The sequence below is a fragment of the Heterocephalus glaber genome, unplaced genomic scaffold (assembly GCF_053883595.1).
Source record: "Heterocephalus glaber isolate CG9 unplaced genomic scaffold, H.glaber_assembly_v1.0 deba00000331, whole genome shotgun sequence".
Classification (NCBI taxonomy): domain Eukaryota; kingdom Metazoa; phylum Chordata; class Mammalia; order Rodentia; family Bathyergidae; genus Heterocephalus; species Heterocephalus glaber.
The window spans coordinates 67561537-67577935 of NW_028258142.1; the positions used below are offsets into that span (position 1 = coordinate 67561537).

The 16399-nt window shown below is 51.9% G+C and overlaps 1 protein-coding gene across 13 annotated transcripts in view; it reads left to right on the top strand.

Annotated features, from left to right (window-relative positions):
• Positions 1-16399, top strand: part of Ldlrad4 (low density lipoprotein receptor class A domain containing 4) — a 250063-nt gene that overhangs the window by 71740 nt on the left and 161924 nt on the right. The window contains exon 1 of one of the 13 annotated variants that reach the window (XM_087195252.1): positions 14588-16018. The exons of the other annotated variants lie outside the window; for them this stretch is intronic. The gene's annotated coding sequence lies outside the window, so the exon portion shown is untranslated. Of the gene's footprint in view, positions 1-14587; positions 16019-16399 lie in introns of those variants that run through there. 13 annotated transcript variants of the gene reach the window in all.

Sequence of the window (16399 nt, forward strand, 5' to 3'; positions counted from 1 at the left end):
TTAAGCAAGCTGCCAGGTGTGGTGGCGCACACCTGTTATCCCAGCACTCAGGAGGCTGAGGCAGGAGGATCACTGTGAGTTTGAGGCCAGCCTGTGCTGCATAGTGAGGCCCTGCTTCAAAACAAACACCAAAACCGAACAAAAAAGAAAGCAAAGCTATACTGTTACTAAGTGCTAACGCCAATACTCTACCATTCTACTTGCTGTGTAATAACAAGGAAGGAATTGAATTCTTTGGTGACAGATTAACATGACTGTGAACTCATTTTGGGGAAATTAGATGTGAATGTGGATGTTGATATTGATCAGAAAGACCGTCCCGGACGTCCTTTGCCAGCTGCATTTGGCTCGCGTTGGTGCTGCAGCTGCAGTGATGACAGGAGTACCCATCCTCTGTGCTTTCCCTGAAGATGGCTCAGCCTTGCTGCGTGCCTCAGTGGTCTTTCCAGCCTGCAGCCGGGTGGCCAGGGCCCAGCTGCAGGGCGATTCCTTCTGTTTCCAGATAGCTCTGGCTTTGGAAATAACACGACCAAAGTATTTCGGATTCTGGTGGAGATGTGAGCCTAGGTGGGCCGGTGGTGGGAAGCTGTTAGGTTTCCCGGTGCTGCATGGCTCGGAGAACGGCCTTGCTGTGATGGGCAGGCCCGGGCCTGAGACCTCGGCTGCGCCCAGCCCGGACCCAGGCTCCTGCTTCCTGCCAGCCACTTCTGTTATTATCAGTGGCTAAAACATAATGTCTCCGGGCCGCTGTGCAGACGGGCTCTCCGCGGTGTCAGGCTGAGACTGGGCCGTCCTGGAGTGCCTTTCGTCTGCCCGAAGGAGACACAGGCGCGCGGAAGTGAGCAGAGCCACGTGTCACTGCACGCTGGGCCTGGTGGGACGGCGATGCTGCCCCTGTGGATCCCCACACTGTCCCTTTGTCCTCAGATGAGGCGGCCAGGTGGTAGGGACGGAGTGTAAAATCCCCACAGATTTTGCTTTAAGAATTGGCTCTTGAAAAAGGCTTGCCCTTGAGATCTGCGCCACATTTGGAGGGTGTGGGCGGCAGCAGGTGGTTACAGTTCGGAGCCCATCGTGGCGCTCGCACCAGTGCTAGGTTTCAGGCGGTGCGGTGCAGCCATGGCACAGAAACGGCATGAGGGACAGAACAAGAGACACAGGAATGAACCTGGCACCTGGGTTTTTTGGACAAAAAACTAAAAGTAAAACCACCATTTGATCCAGCTGTGCCACTCCTGGGCATATTTCTGAAAGAATTAAAGAAGCATATTGTAGTGATAACGCACACCCATGCTGATAGCAGTGCAATTCACAGCAGCGAAGCGGTGGAAACAGCCCAGATACCCACAAACACAAGTGGGTAAGGAAAACATGGTGTGTACGCACAGTGGAATATTATTGAGCCAAAAAGAAGAGTGAAAGTCTGCTACTTTCAGGAAAATGGGTGGAACTGGAGACCATCGCGATAAGCGAACTAAGCAGAGTCAGGAATTCAGTCTCCAGAGCCATACAAAGAAAAGTTACATATTGTGTTTCCTCACATGTGACAAATGCAAAGTATAAATAAATGAATGGCTGACATAGAGGAGAACTGCTAGGAACCTGAAGGAGGCCGGGGATGGCATGAAGGGTGGCGGGCAGCGAGGGATCGGAGACGGCACAGGAGTGCGACGTGTGCGGCACCAGCGCCCTGGGACGCGCTCCACTGCTGCAGCCCCGAGTGGAGGGGGACGCAAGAAGGGGTAGGGTGTGTCGTGCACAAGTGGCGACTCCCCACAATGGGCGCTCTTCTTATGTATTGCGAATATCCTAATAAAGAAGGAAGACCAGTTTATAGGTAAAACAGCAAGCCCATCAGCAAGACCCTCGATTGGCCAAAGGCTTTGCTCACTCCAAGTATACTTTTGAGAGCGAGTTCCCTTTTCAAACCATGCTAGCGTACACAGTGTACCCGCTTTGGTGAGGAGTTTGGGTTGCGGAGAAGTGTGCACTCTGCTCACAGGCGTTCCAAGCACTTGCCACGGTGCGTCTCGGGTGGCTCCATGGCCGTGGGCATGGCCTGCCTGTTTGCCAGGCCCCAAGCCAGCTCCATGTGTCCCCTCTGCTGGCCGATCAGGATGCCACCTTGCTGGGCCTCCCTGCTTGGCTCTTTCCTCACAGAGTGGGGTTGTCTCTTAGGAGCCCGGTGACACCTTCACTGCCCGACGCGTCAGGCGTTGTCCCTGTGGCTGAGACTGCGCCGTCACCCTGGAGAGGTGCTACAGCAACTTGTGGATGGAGTCGTGGCCGAGCTTCCTGCCAGGGCCACTGTCTCCAAGCAGGATGCTGGCTGCACACCGGGGTGTCCTAGGGTCTGGCCCGGCCAGGCAGAGCAGGCTTGCTGCAGAGCACAGCTGCCTGCTCTGAGTCTCGGTTCCTGCGGGCGTGAGGCTCCACACACAGGTGACTTCACGTGAGGTAGGTGCCTGGAATACAGTGCAAGCAGAGGTGTCGGGAGAGAGACTGCCGTCTGAACGTGTCCTGCTTCCTCGCCCTTGCACTGGCCTCCAGGTAAAGGTATTGTGCCAGTTTGTTCAGGATCAGAGCATTTCTTTTTCATGTGAAAACATTTTTCATTTTCTCATCTGGGGTAGAATCGTACTTTTATACAACTGTGTCAGTTTAATGTCCTGGTGGCCTTTAAAACCCTTCGGCAGTACAAATAACCCCACGTGTGGAGTGGGGAGACGCCGTCCACCGATGCTGTGCAGAAGGCGGTCAGGGTGTTGAGCAGCCACGTGCCCTGGGCTGCTGGTGACCCGCAAACATCCGTGCCAGCAGGGTGCAGCCCGGCCGGGGGCTCTGCTCGTGGTCTCCTTGCTTGGGGTGTGCATCCCTATGTGTCCAGCTGGACCTTAACAGACAGACAAACATGCTTTTGAAGACAAATCAAGAACAACAAGTAGAAAATTCAAAAGGTAAAAAAAGTGCCAGGAAGCAGAGTGATAGACCCAGTGGGAAGGAAGCAGTCTAATGGCAGCAGGAAGGGCAGTGCAAAGCCGATGAACATCCTCTGTTATTCTTGAGGGAGAGTCAGTGTTTGTGCTGTGGCAGGCATGCTCCTTCTGACTCCGATCATGAAAATTTACTGTGGAGGTGGATGGCTGGGAAAGAGGTGTTGGATGCTTTATGCCTTCGGAGAAATGCTTAATTGGAACATCACTTTCTTTTTTTTCTTCGCTTGAGGCTTGAGAGCCTGGCTCATCTTTTGGGAAGAACGAATTCTGCTTCTAACCAGTGCTGTGTGCTATAGTTTCCAGGGTAATGGGCAGAGGTAGAGGATGGCGTGGAGTGGGTGGGTGGGTGGAGGCTGCCCAGTGCTAATGACCACACCTGGGACTGTGCCAGAAGACACAGTGGAGAGTACATGCAGGTTGCTTGGGTGTGTTTTAAATGTTCCAGCATCCAGAGAGCTTTGTCTGCATGGAGGAAAGCCTGTGCCTGCCTGCATCGCGCGCTCTGGCCTGTGCTGGTTTGCGGCCTTAGCTTTCAGGAGCTGTTGTGAGAGCTCATGCTGACCATGTGGTTCTCATTTCCACGATGAAAGTGGAGTGTCGGAGGAGAACTGTAAAAATAAGTAAATATTAGTCTCGTAGATACTGGAAGTCTTTATAATTACAATCAGTCTCATTTTTTAAAACGTGAAGCATTGTAATTGGAGAATTAGCAGTGCTGGTGCACTCTTGGGTGGAATCGCAGCACAGCTTGACACTTGGCTTTGCAGCGCCTGGTCCCATCGCAAGCCTGAATAAGTCCAGGCATACTGTGCACGTGCTCTTCCGCCGTCTCCACGAGGCCTGATCTTGTCAGAGACTGAACTAGTGAACATGAATTTTACTCAAGACTGGACTCAAACAGTTATATACTGAGGTTATATAAATCTTCTGTTGGAAAGAATAAGTGTAGTTAGCACAAGAGAGTTTTAATATGTGTAAAATTGAAACACTTTAGTATATGTAATGTATTTTTTGATTAAAATATATACCCATAATCATATGATCCGAAGGATACATGCCAAAACATTAATGTTGGCTTACTTTGGCAGTGGAGGTTATATATTTATTTATCTAAATTTTCATTAGTACATGTTTGCAGTACATAATGATTACATTCATCAAGTACATGTCTTAATTCATGTCCTGGGCTTTTGTTAGTTGGAAGGTATTTTTAATTACTACCTTCATTTCATCCCTTGTTAGTAGATTATTTAGGGCTTTTATATCATCATGGTTCAGCTTTGCTAATTCAGATGTGTTTAGGAATCTATCCATTTCTTCTGGATTCTCTAATTTATTGGAGTACAGGGTTTTGAAATAGTTACTAATAGTCTTCTGGATTTCAGCCATGTCTGTTAGGATTTTACCTTTTTCACCTGATCACTGTTAAACAAGACAAAACTTCATAGCTTCTTGCTTCATGCAGCAAGAATATGTAGGATCCAAGTCTCATTTTTAGAACAAAATGGAGGGGCCTGGGCTGAGCCCCTGCCCTGCCCACGAGCGGCTATGGAAGGAAGGTGGGTCCCAGCTGCTGCTTGTGGCCGGTGTCTGGGAAGGGTGAGTCCCTGGGAGACCCGTGTGGTAACCCATGCTCTGCAGCAACTCCTGTAAATCACCCAGAGGTGCAGGGCGTTTCTCGGCTCTGCTGCAATCCTGCCTGCTGACGGGTTACTCTTGGTGCCCGGCCTGTGGTCATTCGGCCTTTCTCCGTCACCTGCAGCATGAGTGCTTTCTGCCTCTTGAGGCAGCCCAGTTCAGATGTGCATGGTTTTTTATTCACTAAGTTTATTGGTACATTTTAGGTGTACAATATGATGACATTCATTGTTGGAGATTTGCACCTTTACATAGTGTATCTTGGTTCTTATTTTTTCCCCCATTCCCCTGCCCTCCCTTCAACCCCTCCACCCTTCCCTATTTACAAAGACTTTGTTTCCATTTTTTCATTTTCTCATATTAATTTCATTCCCTTCCCCCTTGCCCCTTTTCTTCCTATTTCACATTATCTATTATACCTTTTAGTCCTTATTTACACTTTCAGTTTCTCACACCAGAGAAACTATTTGGTATTTACACATGTGTGTCCTATTTATTTCACTTGAGTATGGCCTCAATATGCATCCATTTAGCTATAAATGTCTCTAGTTTCTCATTCTTTATGGCTGAGTAGTATTCAATTTTATAAAAAACCCACATCTTCTTTATCCAGTCTCCAGTTACTGGGAAATTGGGCTGTTTGCAAGTTTTAGCTATGCCACTAAGCTATGCGTGGTTTTTAATTGTTAAGGACTCAAAGCATCCTGGATGTGTTCGTTGTGGGTGAGTGAAGCCCATTAACATTCTTTCTAACCTCTGGCTCTGTGGGATAGTGGCATCTCTGTCCACACCTAAGCCCTCCACGTGTGTGAAGGAAGGCATCACCACGCACCCCAGCCCCATGGAGTCACTGCCGGTAGATGGAGCTTGGCTTCAGTGGTGACTTTGATCCAGGCAGGGAGGGGTTGTGTGCAGGGGAGACCAGCAGGAGCGCTGTGTCAGGTGGCAGGGACACTGAGGCCACATGGTGGGTCCACAGAGGGGGCACGTGTGGCGGGGTGCACAGGGCCGGCGGAGGGGTCTTTGGCACACAGGCTGTGTGCCAAACTCCGGGTTTGCGAGTGTGGTGACGTGGGGCCTGATTGAGGGCAGAGTGACAGCAGGCGAGGGAGCCTTCAGGGGCCTGGATGCTGGGAGGATGAGTCTGTGGGAGGTAAGGAGGGGCTGAGTGGTGCTTGGGGCGAGCTGAGAAGGACTGGGAAGGAGGAAGGGTGACTGGGCGTGGGGCGGGCGGGGTTCAGCCTGCGAGGCGTGCGTCACCCCCAGCCTGGACCAGCTCAGTGTCCACTTCCTGTCTAAGGAGCTGCAGGAGTTAGCAGCCTGGGCCAGAACTCCACTGTAGAAGTCACTTAAGACTATGCAGACATGAGGCAGTTTTCCCACCTAAGCAACTCTGATTCTCTCCTCTGTCCGTCCATCCATCTGTCCAGGTGGACAAGAGCCTGCTTGTGCCAGCTGCTTCTCCGGAAGCTTTCATGGCTCTTGCCTGTGCTCAGTTCGCTTGTGTTATTTCCTCAGATGCTTCCGGTTGGCCTTGAGGGCCAGTTGTTTAGGAAGGAGCACCTTTAGCTGCGGGATGTGTTCCCGCCCAGGTCCGGCCTGAATTCGGTTCTGTTGATAAGCAGCATCACCTGCACCTCCCTGCGTTTGTCCTTGTGTCCACGGAGCTGTAGGGCACCCTGGTCTGCATTGAGCTGCTTCTCTGTCACCTGAGGGAAGTGGGTCTGTCTGGGGTGGCCCAGCCGCCTGGAGCTGAGTCAGCCTGGCCCTGGCCAGCACCATTTCTTCTTAGACTCTGTCCCGAATCTGTTCATCCAGCAGAGAGCTGAGACTTTGAGAGTGTATCTGGCCTGTGTTTTCACCCTTTCTGAAGTGTTTTAGTTGGGAGAGGCCAGGGGCAAGCTGGCTGTGGCTGCATTTCCTGCGTGTTACCACTGCAGGTGCCGAGTCTGGCTGTGCAGCTCCCAGGCGACGGGGTCACAGGGACCTTGGCCGCTGTCCTCGGTGACCCAGACCAGAAGGACTCTTCATCTGCACTGGGGCGGGTGTTGTCAGTATGCTGTGGCTTCCTGGACCTGGGTCAGGGCTGCCTAGGCTCAGGCGGGAACAGCAACTCCTGGTTGTGTTCTGTCACAGCCTAGCCTTGTGGCATGGGCAGAGTCTCTCGATTCCCTCCCACCCAGCCTCAGTTCATCGCAGGAAACAGTATCATGGTGTAAAGAAATGCACACCTGCATCCCTTATGTTTTGAAGTAGTGCCAAACCATCAGAACAAAAACAGCCCAGGGCCTCCTCTGCAGGGAGGATGCCTGACCGTTCGAAGGGCTCCTGACTGGGGAGCACTGGCAGGAGACGGGGTGAAGGTCGTGGGGCAGATCCTCTCCCCACAGCAGTATGGAAGTCCCTGCCTGTCCTGTTGTGCAGGAGAGGAAGGAGGGAGGTTGCTCAGGGAGCCGATGTAGCAGGGTGCCGGGTGCCTTTGGAACTGGGGTGCAAGGCCAGGCTTGGGGCCGCTCTCAGACAGAGCCCATGGTGCTCTGAGCCCACGGCTGCCGAGTGAGGAACAGGCAGCACAGCCGAGTCTCCCCGACAGCCCTTCCTCTCAATCTCAAATCTTACGTTTCGCCAGAGCAGAGGGGTTGGTGAGATCTCTGGAGTGCTCTGAATTGCCGGGCACAAACCTGCTGCACAGGGAACGTTGCTTCAGACCTGACGAGTGTCCACAGTGGGTAGAAACCCCAGTCAACGGGCACCCTGCATACAAGCAGCCGACATGCGCCCCGGAGAATGTGAGCCCTGGGCCGCCTGTTTGTGCATCGCAGACACTCGCTCGCCTGTCCCGCTGAGTCCAGCAGCCCTCCTGCAGCACGCCCTCATCTCCGAGCTGACCGTGGCCTTGGAGGCTGTCCGCCTTCCTGTCTGCCCTGCTGGGCAGGGGAAGAGGTGAAGATGGACGGGAGCTCTCCTGGGCCCCAGTGAGTGTGTAGCTGTTGCAGGGAGCGGGGCTGAGTGTAGGTGGTGGTGCTGTTCCTCCTGGCAGCCTCTTCTTCCTTCCTTCAGTGAGTCTCTGCGGAGCCCCAGCAGCCTGGCCCTCAGGGAGCCGCCCTGGAGGAGGAGGAGTGCAGCCTGGGCTGAGGGGATGGGTGCTCTGCCGAGGGCCCTGTGTTGGGCTCCTGGGAGCCTGGCCTCGCCGGCTGTGGATGGAGGGTTGTGGCAGGGCCTGTGGGCGCCCCTGGCTCCCCGATGGCTGGGGCGGAGTGGAGGAGGTGAGTGGAGGGTGGCAGAGCCCGACTGTGGGAGGCCAAAGGTGGTGGTGGAGAATCCTGTGCTGGGCAGTGGCCTGCTCAGGTTTGTTTTCCCAGGGAACATCTGTGCCACCACAGCTTTGGCGAAGGCTCGGACTGCCTCTTAGGAGAGAGTGAAGCAGAGGCATCAGATGGATTCCTCCCTCAGGCGCCTTCTGCTGCAGATTTCTGGTAGACCTGAGTGGACAGGGAGCCGGGTCTTCTGCAGATGGGAAAGGGACCAAGAGATGAGGGTGAGGAAGAAGGGAGGGGACGAAGAGAATTCAGATGTGTTGTGCACCACAGTTGCGGACTAATAGTCTAGCAGCATTTGATAGAAAAGCAAAAAGGAAAAGAACAGCACCACCTGGCTCCTGCAGCCGGGCTGCCTCTCCCGTGTTGTCTTCCTCCAGGCCAGAGGTGGTGAGAAGGAGGTCCAGGTCTGCCACTGTTTGGACACGCCCGGCCCTGGGGCGGAGCTTGAGTCTTGGACCTGTGGGGTGCTGGGGAGTCCTGAGCTCCTGTGGTCAGAATATGTGCACATTAGTGTGGCGTTGTGTCTGAGCTTTTTTTTCCGTACTGGGGCTCAAACCCAGGGGCACTTTACAAATGAGCTACCTCCCCAGTTTTTATTTTGAGATGGGGGCTTGCTGAATTGCCCAGGCTGGGCTTGAACTTGGAATCTGCCTGCCTCAGCTTCCCTAGTAGGTGGCATTAGTGTGTGTCACTGTGCCAAGTGTGTGTGGACATGTATAATGCTCAGCCAGTGCACTAATTAAATTCCTGATTGCACTAGCCCTTCATCCAGAGAACCCTGTCAGCAGTGTAGTATTTTTCAGAAATGGATTTTATATCCTGAGCATGATTCACAGCAGGAAATGAGTGGTGCCATGTGCCCAGGGCCCATGGTGTATGTCACTATACCCGGGACCCCTGAGGCTCTGTCAGTCCCACAGCCCAACGATGGGCTGCATCCACGGTGTGAACCTTTCGTAGGGAATAGGGAAAGGGGACGTTACCAGAACCTCTGCAGTAAGTGTTAGTCTCCTGTGAGCCACAGCAGTACACGGCGAATTACAGGAAAGGTAGACAAACGAGACTGAGAAGAAGCTGAGCTTTGGGTCTGATCAGTGCTGCTCTGGGCAGCAAAGACAAAAGCCCCCAGCTTACTGCACCTTTTATTCAGTACATCGGGAGAAACAGATGTAACAAATGACTCGCAGAGAGTTCAGTGCATCCGCGTAAATAAGATGTAACAATCCAAGAACAAGGAGGAACGGAGTAGATGTTTGCTCCTCCCAGGATGTTCTCAGCTCCCAGGATGTTTCTTGTCCTGGAGAATCACAGCATCACCGGATCACTGAGGTCTCAGCTGTGACCGGAGGCCAAAATGGAGTTATGTCTCGGAATTCCATAGCTGGGCTGTAGGCAGGAGAACTAGGCTAACCAAATGATTTTTCCCCAAAATGATGTAGCATTCCTCCCGACAACCCTTGTGCTGTAGGATCCTATGATCTCTGCTCGTTTGCTGGGTGGGCACGGGGGAAAGCCGGGGTGCGTGTGGAACTGTGTTAGGCTGCAGGGCTCCCGCAGCCTTGTGGGGCCCTGCTGCTGTGAGGCGTCTCCTCTGCACCCTTGCTCACATGTGTGCGCTGTGCATGCTTTCATTTGTGGGGAAGACTTGTACAGTGCTCCCTAAAGCACCAGGAGTTTCTGTACCATGCTCGGAAGGCGTTTAGATTTAGGCCAGTTTCATACCCTGCGCTCTAGACCCAGCTCTTCATAATAACGTATGGAGGTAGCTGAGCCACGATTTCTCTTTTGTGCGACACTGAGTTGGAGTGGATGATATCTAGGAGCATTTCTTACTCCACAATTCTGTAATTCTGTTCAAATGTAAAAATTAGTTTAGTTCACTGTGTACTTAGTTACCCCTCCGTGGAACTGAACTCAGCATTGCCAGGTGTGGCTGCCGGGCACTGAGGCAAGGCGTCTGGCTTCAGGAAGTCCCAGCTCCCATATCCTCTGTGCGCTGGACTCTCCTGGGAGGAGCTGGAGGGCCCGTAGTCCGCCTGGTCTCCCAGGGGAGACAGAGACCATACCCGCCCCTGTTAGTCCTGCCTACATTTTGAGAGGAGGAAGGACCCAGCAGCAGCAGCTTTAGCATCTTTATCTGTTGCTGAAAACTAAATAAAATTCTGAGGGAAAATGCAAATAAAAGTCTTGCCCTTGGCACTATCTGAATAAAGTGGAGGAAACCATATGTATACAAACAATACAGAGAACGCAGCACACAAGACACAGCTGTATGTTCATTAGTGTCAGCGGTCCAGAGCTGGTGTGCAAGTGCTAGAAACGCTGGAAGTTTGCAGCGCTGCCATTCTGTGGGCTCCTGAGAGGTGGCTGAAACCAGAAATGAGGCAGACCCTGAAGGGTTGCTGTTCGTCCTTGCCTGGAGCTGTAGAATGATAGTGGAATAAGACATTTCCATGACAAGGAGTGTAGGCTGGTCCAGAGTTTGCCAACTTGGGGCTTGTTTGCATCAATCAGGTCTCACTGGAACATGCCTACCCTGGTTGCTCTATGTCTTGTTTCTCCTGGCTGCTTTCGGTGTGTACCAATAAAGTTATATTGGTACAAGGCCACACTTGCTTGTTTATGTGTTGTGGCCCTGGCTGTTTTCATGTTGTCAGGACAGAGTTGAGGAGTTGGGACAGATTCATGTCCTGCATGAAACTGCTTACCATTTGGCCATTTGTGGAAAGTTGCTGCTTCATATGAATACAGAGCCAACACAGATACGTAGTAAATATCAACAGCCAGTGTTCTAGCGAGGGTCTCACAGACTAACAGATTTTAGAGGTGCTGCGTGGAAGCATGTTTGTGTTTATTCCCAATTATTTTTATCATTTTTGTTTGTTTTTGTGGTGCTGGGGGTTGAACCCAGGCCCTAGAGCGCGGTAGGCAAAAATGTTCTACCGTCGAGCTACATCTCCAGGCCCTTACTTTTCTTGTTTTTAATGGATGCTGAACAGTGCCCCTCCTTGGAACCCTCCCCTGAGCTGTTTCACTTTTGTGTGGGTGTGTGTGGGTAACAGTGCAGAATTTCCTAATTTCCTTGACAAGGGCTTCATTTGCTACACAACCCTGGTTCAGGTGAAGCAGGCTGTGGGCACCTGGATCTGTGTTAGCTCATGGCTTTCTTCTGGTAATGTTTTCTGTGGCACTGTGCACACGCGCACACTGTCTGCATTGCATTTCTGCTTCCCTGGTGTGGGAGTGGGCCCCGCGGATGATGGGCTGCTCGTGCTGTAGCTGCCTGTGGCCCGGGCCGTGCAGAAGCTCAGCCGTCTGTGCTGTGTGTCTGCTGAGCAGTCAGGTTCCCCCCTGCACTTTTAGAATCAGAAGATTACTTTTTCAAGTGCGTTTGTAATGTAACTCAGTTATTTATACAGCAGTTGAGATTTTGTTACATTTTAATTTTCAAAGATGAGTGTATTATGAATTTTGAATGAAGGAAGCACATAGGGTGTCTTATGAGACAAACTGAAACAACTCCCTTTTTATATATAAACAAAGTGGAGATTTCCTAAGATGGAGAAGTAAACTTGCCTGTGTTTGGGTTCTGTTAACATGGCTGACTGTACAAAGCGGTCCACACGTGCACGGGTTTGTGCATGGATCGTGCCCGCCCTTTCTCCTGCCCTCCCTCCTCCTCCCTTTGTCACCTTCTCCGGTCTTCATAGTCCCTTTTCTACTTTCAGACCATCTTATTTTTATTTTTCTACCTGTGCAGGAAAGCATGCAACAAACACCTGTCTTTCTGTGACTTACTTTGCTCAACGTGTCTGGTTCCATCCATTTTCCTGAAAGTGACCGGATTTCATTGTTTATGGCTGAATACTACTCTATTCTTTTTTCCCCTTACATTCTTTTTCTTAAATTCTATTGGTACATTTTAGGTATACAATACGTTTACATTTATCATTGGGTGTTTGTACCTGTACATGATGAATCTTGGTTCTTATTTTTTTCCCTATTACCTGTGCACCCTTCACAACCTCCACCCTTCCCTATTCACATAGATTTCGTTTCCATTTTTTTTTCTTTTCTCATAATTTTTCCTTTCCCTTCTTCGCTTTCCCCTTCCCTTCCCACCACCCCTCCACCTTTGGACCTTTTCTTCCTATTTCAAATTATCAATTATTTGTTTTAATCATTTTAATCCTTATTTACACTTTCGGTTTCTCACACTAGAGAAACTATCAGTATTTACACGTGTGTCCTATTTATTTCACTTAAGGGTATGGCCTCAATGTGCATCCATTTAGCTATAAATGTCTCTAGTTTCTCGTTCTTTATGGCTGAGTAGTACTGCATTTTATAAAAAAACCACATCTTCTTTATCCAGTCTCCAGTTGATGGGCACTTGGGCTGTTTCCAAGCTTTAGCTATTACAAACTGTGCCGCTGTGAACATGGGTGCATATATATCTCTGTGATATGATTCTTTTAATTCTTTTGGGAAGATACCCAGCAGGGGAATAGCTGGGTCAAATACTCCATTCTGCATATACGCACACCATGTGTTATTTATCCAATCTTCTGCTGATGGCCACCTAGGCTGATATGAATCATTGGCAGTTAACATGGGTACGTAGGTGTCTTTTTTGTGTGCTGACTCCATTTCTTTTGGGTATATATCCAGGAGAGCTGTAACTGGACCATTGCTAGTTCTTTTAGTTTTATGACGAATCTCAGTACTGTTTTCCACAGTGGCCGTGTTGATTTGGATTCGTGAAACAGTGTATAAGGGTTCCTTTTTCCCCACATCCCTACCTACTTATGTTGTTGTTGTTGTTATTTGATTATAGTCTTTCAAATGGTGAAATGGTATCACAGTGCAGTTTTGATTTGCATTTCTCTAGTGGCTAAAAGGAGAAACTTGCTTTTGAATAGTACACTGGAATTTTGTGTGGTTTAAAACTTTGTTTCATGTAGAAACATGACACCTTTGTATTACTTTGGGTAACTCAGAAACTGCTTTTACTTTGTGCGTTTTCTTTTAGATTAGGGATTCTAAGGTTAGCTGAATTAATATTTTTAAAATAATAAACTCCAGAATTTACCAAAATTCCCTTCATTTCTTTTTAAATGTGGACAGTTCCATTCTACCTTGATAATATGTCCATCTTTATTAAAGTGTTTTCTAAATACTTGCCACCACTGGTTTGACCTGCAGACATGTGGCATTTACTTTTACCTTTCTTAGAGAAGTCAGGTCGGAAGGGCCAGCTGTGGGGTCCTAAGGATTGCGTGAGTTCTAATGTCGTTTCCCTCTGACCCACGTGGCTGTGTCTGGGGCAGAAGAACAGGTGGGGCAGGGAATGCAGCACGATTTGAGCTCCTTGTCAGCCTGACACTACAGCTCTGCTTCGGGCCCGATGTGGGTGCTGCTACGTGGAGACAGTGGTCTTCTTGAGCACCAGAAGCCTCAGCACCCCTGGGGTGGAGGGAGGCAGAACCTCGGGCCCACGCAGACCCAGGGGCCGGGTCTGCAGCTCGCCAAGGCCCACAGAACTCACTGCGTTAGACTCTGGAGCTCTGTGCTCTGGACCGTCAGTTTCCTGCAGCTCTGTGCAACCCAGTCTCTCGGAAGTCTGTGAGAACCACGGTGTCCTGGCCTCAGCCCCCGGAGAGGCTGGTTTAGGGCCAGCCTGGTGTGGGCCTGCGGGCCTGAGGTCCGCTGAGCTGAGGTTGGAGAAGGGAGTCCCCTGCTGGGTGCATGCCTGGAGGCTGACAGCCGGCCCAGCCTCCCTTTCTCAGGCTCCCATGGCTGAGCCCCTTCAAGCCTGCAGGCCCCTGGGACCTTCCTGTGTCTGCAGCCGCAGCTGACAGGGATGCAGATCCTTCATCCTCTCCTCCAGTTCCCATGGAAATAGATTGCAGGGGAAACTGGGCAGGATGCTACCTTTACTCTGTTTTTGGTGAACAGAGGTCTGTTTCCATGGGAACCAGAAGGGAGAGGGAAGATAGTGGAGCAGCTAGCCTGCCTTTAAATTTCAGTGGCAGTCTCCATGAGCACTGTCAAACTGCTCTGCCCACGTTTACCTCTAGGCCGGGGGTCTGAGTGTGGCCAGGACTCATCTAGAGGAGGTGGGAGGCAAAGGGGGAGGAAAGTGAGTTCTTTCAGTGCGTCCTTCAGGCCAGTAATTTGTTCTCTTTGCCTCCAGGAAGCTGTTTTCGGGTGTTGGTGTGCGTTATTTCAGTGCCATCTTCAGCTGCTATGTCTTGTGTGACAAAGTGATTATAGCCAGAGAAGTGTGGTGAGGGTCACTTCTACAGGAGAGACTCCCCAGTGGGGGAGCCCTTGCCATTGGTGGTGCTGGGCACAGTGGCTGGATCTTCGTGTTGGGGCGCAGGAGGATTCCTGGGGGAGGGACCCCGTTAGCAGGAGCCGGGCGGAGCCCAGCTGGTGTGGGCAAGGAAAGAAAAGCCCACCCAGTAGCAAGTTGTCAAAGTGACAAGTTGAGAGTGTTAAACACTAGCCCAGAGGCCCGAGGCCAGGCGCGGTGGCGTTGGGCCGCGGAGTAGGTCTCATCAGGCCTGACGGGATGTTCAGCTCGCCCCTCCTCCCTCACACAGGGGAGAGCTCTTCTTCCCGTCCCCCGCGCCCTGGCTGACTGCAGCTTCCACGCCTCCCCCGGGCTCTGGTCACGGCAGGTCACGCCCGCCCCTGGCTTAACGTGTGTGCAGGTGTCCTGCTGTGTGCACACGCCTTCTTTGCACCTGCACGGCTCGTCACTGCGCCTCACAGTGACATCAGCACCCGCTTGGGACGGAGATACCGAGGCCCTGACGCGGCGGGGGGGGACCCCGAGAAGGGAAGGGCGTGGAGCTGCTCACCCGCGCCAGACCTGCCCCATCCCTCTGTGACGGCTCCTCTGGACAGCACAGCTGTGTCGTCCCCAGGGGCAGCAGGACCCTGCGCTGACAAGAGCCCTCGAACCCTGCCCTACTCCGCTGTCCTGTCCTCCAGCTGACGGCCCCTTGCTCTGCAACGCAGGTCCTGTGCACTTACATACCTGTTTTCTCATTTCACATGCATTTGTCAAGCTACATTCCCTTTTCAATTAGAATGGACAGAATGTCATATTGGTGCTTGGCAGGCAGGCTTCCAGGTGCTGTAATAAGTTCTCCTCTTCTCTCTCTGCTGCCCCTTGGTCCGGGCCCTGGCTGGAGAAGTTTGCTTAGGTCTTACTGCAGAGCAGGGGTGTAAATAAGTCAGTTCCTGCGTGCCAAGTCCAGAGGGGAAGGGAATAAATAAATACTAAAGTTTGATAGGGAGAAGGGGAGAACTAAAGAAACATGGCTTTATTTTAGTTATTTTCGTGTCTGTGTGCATTTATTTTGCAGTACTGGAGCTTGAACCCCAGGTGCCCTGAGGTCAATCCCAGCTTTTTTTGGAGGCAGACAGTCTTGCTGAGCTGCCTAGGCAGGCCTTGAGTTTGCATTCCTCCCATCTCAGCCTCGCACGAAGCTGGGATTCTCGGTGCATGGCGCTGAAGACATGGTTGTAACTGCAGATGAAGCTGGCGACGGGCTGCAAGGCCTTTGACCCTTGGATCGCGAATGGCCTCTCGGACACCAAGGGGCTGCCAAGAACGGGGCTGGTGGGTGACTTCTCGAGGCAGCTGCACCCCAGGGCCTGTGGCGTGGGGGAGACCTGTGAGGAGGCCTGAGGAGCTGGCTCTGCACAGAGGCCACAGACTGGCAAGCCAGGGCGAGAAGGCCCCGGCTGACCTGCTCATTCCTCCACAGTGCTGCTCTTAAGATGTGGTATTTCAGTATGAGAACATGACAAAAATTGACTATCAAGAGGCTCTCTTTCCTTTTAAAGGCAAGTTTCTTTCTTGTCACTTTTAATCTTCCCTTCTACCACATTTCATACCAAATATTTCACCCACACACTTTCTCTAATTCGGTATCCTTTCCCCTGTTCATCTCGGCTATTCATTTTAGCTGATGTGATACTGAGCTTTGATTTTATCTCCTGAGAACTTGCTGTAGACGAGGAAGACAGCCCTCCCAAGGAGCCAAGGTAGGCATCGTGGCGTATCTGGCTGGGTCGGACCTTCTCGGAGGCGGGCGTCGTGTCGTCCGTGAGGTGGGCTGATACCTGCAGCGGCTGCCCGGACTCCGTCTTCTCAGTCGCGGTGCAGTGACGATGGGGGCGTGTGGCGTCCTGGCTCCACTTTACAGCTGCAGACACCACGGTTTGGGGCCCCGAGTCCTGGCCAGTGCCACACTCCGGCCTCGACGGAGGCCCAGTGAGCGGCTCCCACTCCGCCCGGCGCGCCCTCCCGACTGCTTGAGCACGGGAGCCTGTGTGAGCCTGGGGTGGGCGGTGCAGGAAGGCACTGCCCCCGCTGCAGACCCACTGTGGCGCCCGCCCGCCCCAGGCACCCTGCTCCAGCTGGCC